We start from the raw sequence: 4,688 nt of genomic DNA on the forward strand, positions 1-4,688 counted from the left end.
CAACGCTCAATCTATGGGTTGGTGCAAGCATCTCGGAGTTGGAACATTCGATTTGATGAGATGATCAAAGCGTTTGGGTTTACACAGACTTATGGAGAAGTCTGTGTTTACAAGAAAGTGAGTGGGAGCTCTATAGCATTTCTCATATTATATGTGGATGACATACTATTGATGGGAAATGATATAGAATTCTTGGAAAGCATAAAGGCCTACTTGAACAAGTGTTTTTCAATGAAGTATCTTGGAGAAGCTGCTTATATATTAGGCATCAAGATCTATTGAGATAGATCGAGACGCCTCATTGGTCTTTCACAGAGTACGTACCTTGACAAGATATTGAAGAAGTTCAATATGGATCAGTCAAAGAAGGGGTTCTTGCTTGTGTTGCAAGGTACGAGATTAAGCACGGCTCAATGCCCGACCACGACAGAAGATAGAGAAAAGATGAATGTCGTCCCCTATGCCTCGGCCATAGGGTCTATTATATATGCCATGCTGTGTACCAGACCTGATGTAAACCTTGCCATAAGTTTGGTAGGAAGGTACCAATGTAATCCCGGCATGGAACACTGGACAGCAATCAAGAATATCCTGAAGTACCTGAAAAGGACTAAGGATATGTTTCTCATTTATGGAGGTGACGAAGAGCTCGTCGTAAAGGGTTACGTCGATGCTAGCTTCGACACAGATCCGGATGACTCCAAGTCACAAACCGGATACGTGTATATTTTGAATGGTGGGGCAGTCAGCTGGTGCAGTTGCAAGTAAAGCGTCATGACGGGATCTACATGTGAAGCGGAGTACATGGCAGCCTCGGAGGCAGCACAAGAAGCAATCTGGGTGAAGGAGTTTATTATCGACCTAGGAGTTATTCCCAATGCATCGGGCCCGATGACTCTCTTCTGTGACAACATTGGAGCTATTGCCCTTGCCAAGGAGCCTAGGTTTCATAGGAAGACCAGGCATATCAAGCCTCTTCCTCGAGCAAATGAAGAGGTTTCACAAGAAGACCAGGCATATCAAGCCGCTTCAACCCCATTCGTGAAAATGTTCAAAATGGAGACATAGATATTTGTAAAGTGCATATGGACCTGAATGTCGCAGATCCCTTGACTAAACCTCTTCCTCGAGCAAAACATGATCAACACCAGAACTCTATGGGTGTTCGATTCATCTCAATGTAACTAGATTATTGACTCTAGTGCAAGTGGGAGACTGTTGGAAATATGCCCTAGAGGCAATAATAAAATGGTTATTATTATATTTCCTTGTTCATGATAATTGTCTATTGTTCATGCTATAGTTGTGTTATCCGGAAATCGTAATACATGTGTGAATACATAGACCACAACATGTCCCTAGTGAGCCTCTAGTTGACTAGCTCGTTGATCAATAGATGGTTACGGTTTCCTAACCATGGACATTGGATGTCATTGATAACGGGATCACATCACCAGGAGAATGATGTGATGGACATGACCCAATCCTAAGCATAGCACAAGATCGTGTAGTTCGTCTGCTAGAGCTTTTCCGAATGTCAAGTATCATTTCCTTAGACCATGAGATTGTGCAAATCCCGGATACCGTAGGAGTGCTTTGGGTGTACCAAACGTCACAACGTAACTGGGTGATTATAAAGGTGCACTACAAGTATCCCCAAAAGTGTCTGTTGGGTTGGCATGAATCGAGACTGAGATTTGTCACTCCATATGATGGAGAGGTATCTCTGGGCCCACTCGGTAATGCATCATCATAATGAGCTCAGTGTGACTAAGTAGTTGGTCACGGGATCATGCATTACGGCACGAGTAAAGTGACTTGCCGGTAACGAGATTGAACGAGGTATTGGGATACCGACGATCGAATCTCGGGCAAGTAACGTACCGATTGACAAAGGGAATTATATACGGGATTGTTTGAATCCTCGACATCGTGGTTCATCCGATGAGATCATCGTGTAACATGTGGGAGTCAACATGGGTATCCAGATCCCGCTGTTGGTTATTGGCCGGAGAGTTGTCTCGGTCATGTCTGCATGGTTCCCGAACCCGTAGGGTCTACACACTTAAGGTTCGATGACGCTAGGGTTATTAGGAAGACTTGTATGTGATTACCGAATGTTGTTTGGAGTCCCGGATGAGATCCCGGACGTCACGAGGAGTTCCGGAATGGTCCGGAGGTGAAGATTTATATGTAGGAAGTTGTCATACGGTCACTGGAAAGGTTCGGGGGCATATCGGTATTGTACCGGGGCCACCGGAGGGGTTTCGGGGGTCCACCGGGAGGGGCCACCTCTCTCGAAGGGCCTAATGGGCTGTAGAGGAAAGGAAACCAGCCCTACATGGGTTGGGCGCAACCCCCTCTTGGGCCCATGCGCCTAGGGTTGGGGGGGGAACCCTAAGGGGGGCGCCCCCCTTGCTTGGGGGGCAAGCCCCCTCCCCTTGGCCGCCGCCCCCCTCTAGATCTCATCTAGAGGGGGCCGGCCCCCTTCCTCCTTCCCCTATATATAGAGGGGCAAGGGGAGGGCTGCACACACCATCCAAGGCGCAACCCCTCCCCTCCCCAACATCTCTCCTCCTCCGCAAGAGCTTGGCGAAGCCCTGCCGGAGTACTGCAGCTCCACCACCACCACGCCGTCGTGCTGCTGTTGGAGCCCTCTTCCTCAACCTCTCCCTCCTCCTTGCTGGATCAAGGCGCGGGAGACGTCCTCGCTCCGTACGTGTGTTGAACGCGGAGGTGCCGTCCGTTGGGCGCTAGGATCTTCGATGATTTGGATCACGACGAGTACGACTCCATCGACCCTGTTCTCTTGAACGCTTCTGCTCGCGATCTACAAGGGTATGTAGATGCACTCCTCTCTCCTTGTTGCTACATGACTCCATAGATTGATCTTGGTGATGCGTAAAAAAATTTAAATTTCTGTTACGATCCCCAACAGAGAGCCGGTTGGGGGCGCGGCTGGAGATGCTCTAACGGTTGTGATCTACTTCAAAAGAGGCCTACTAGAATGTTTTGTTTCTTGCCGGGATTTGTAGCACACCTCTTTAATTTTTATATCATATACACCCTCTATTCACTAATGTAGAAAAGTGCCAAAATGTCTACATTAGTGAGCAAAGTACTCCCTCCGTTCTAAAATAGATGACTTAACTTTGTACTAACTTTAGTATAAAGTTAGTATAAATTTGGGTCATCTATTTCAGAACGGAGGGAGTAGTATTTTTAGCACTATAGTATAACGGATAGATAGACCGAGATAGAACTGTCCCTAAATTGTGTGAGCTATTGTCACTCGCAGCTCTCGTAGACACAAAGCGAACCCAACACGCGAATGGCTAGTGCAATTGCAATATATAATGACGTGTTTTCCCAGACGTCAGATCACGTCACGCAGGGACGACCCATTGGTAAAATCACCTTCTCTGCATGCGCCACGATTTTACTTCCGTCCACACCGTGATCCAACAATGGATGATGAGAAGCTCCTTTTCCGCAAGAGTTTAATCATGGAAAGTTGGAAACCCCCTCACCAAACTCACCTCGAGACGCCTATAAAACCCAGGCCCCCTCCATGGAGTCGCTGCACTTGCACCGGCCGCGCACTGCACTAACCACAGAGATCGATGGCCGTCCAAGTCGTGACGTCCGAGCTGGTCGCGCCGAGCGAGGCCACCCCGCGGCGCGCGCTCTGGCTGTCCAACCTCGACCTCGGCGCCAGGAACGGCTACTCCCCGACCGTCTACTTCTTCCGAGCGCCCGATCGCGGCGACGGCAAGGCCGGGTCCTTCTTCTCGGCCGGCGTCCTCAGGGCGGCGCTGGCCAGGGCGCTGGTCCCGTTCCACCCCTTCGCCGGCGCGCGGGCCGCGGCGGCCGGGCGGAGATCGACTGCAACGACGAGGGCGCGCTCTTCGTCGTCGCGCGGTCCGAGGCCGCGCTCGACGACTTCCAGGGCTTCGCGCCGTCCAAGGCGATGCGCGACATGTTCGTGCCGCCGTATGACAACGCCGGCGCGGGCGCTCCCTTGCTCATGCTTCAGGTTTGCTGCATGGATCATCTTCTAATTAATGGATCATTTTGCTTACGTGCATGGCATATTGTGTTAGTCCAACTAATCCTATATATGCAACATGGCTAAACTAAAAAAAATGAAAGGAAGACTTTTATCTTTCCGATTTGTGAGGAATGAAACGAGAAAGATGAAGATTAGAAGACTGACTAGATTCTTTGAGATGAGAAAGATGGTCAAGGTCAAGTGCACATAGACTGATTAACAGACGACGTGTCGGCAACCGGCATGCAGGTCACCTTCTTCCGCTGCGGCGGCGTGGCGCTCGGCACGGCCATGCACCACTTCGTCATCGACGGCCGCAGCGCCTTCCACTTCATCCAGACGTGGGCCAGCATCGCCCGCGGGGACGCCAGCGCCACCGTGGCCCCGTCCCTCGACCGCACCCCACTGTGCGCGCGCTCCCCGCCGGCCGTCCACTTCGACCACAGCCGCGAGTACCGCCTCACCGCCCCCGCATCAACCGATCCTCCTGCCGCTGGCGGCGTCAAGCCGTCGTCGGAGTACGCCAGCGCCATCCTCCGCGTGACCGGCGCACAGGCCGCGGCGCTCCGTGCGCGCGCGGGCGCGCCCCGCGTGTCCACGTTCCGCGCGCTGGTGGCCCACGTCTGGCGCTGCGCGT

The 4,688-nt window shown here is 51.5% G+C and overlaps 1 pseudogene; it reads left to right on the top strand.

The window, feature by feature from the left end:
- Positions 1 to 3,597: 3,597 nt before the first annotated feature.
- LOC123101362 (hydroxycinnamoyltransferase 4-like) overlaps positions 3,598 to 4,688 on the top strand; it is a 1,975-nt pseudogene continuing 884 nt past the window's right edge.

The sequence above is a fragment of the Triticum aestivum genome, chromosome 5A, assembly GCF_018294505.1.
Source record: "Triticum aestivum cultivar Chinese Spring chromosome 5A, IWGSC CS RefSeq v2.1, whole genome shotgun sequence".
Classification (NCBI taxonomy): Eukaryota; Viridiplantae; Streptophyta; class Magnoliopsida; order Poales; family Poaceae; genus Triticum; species Triticum aestivum.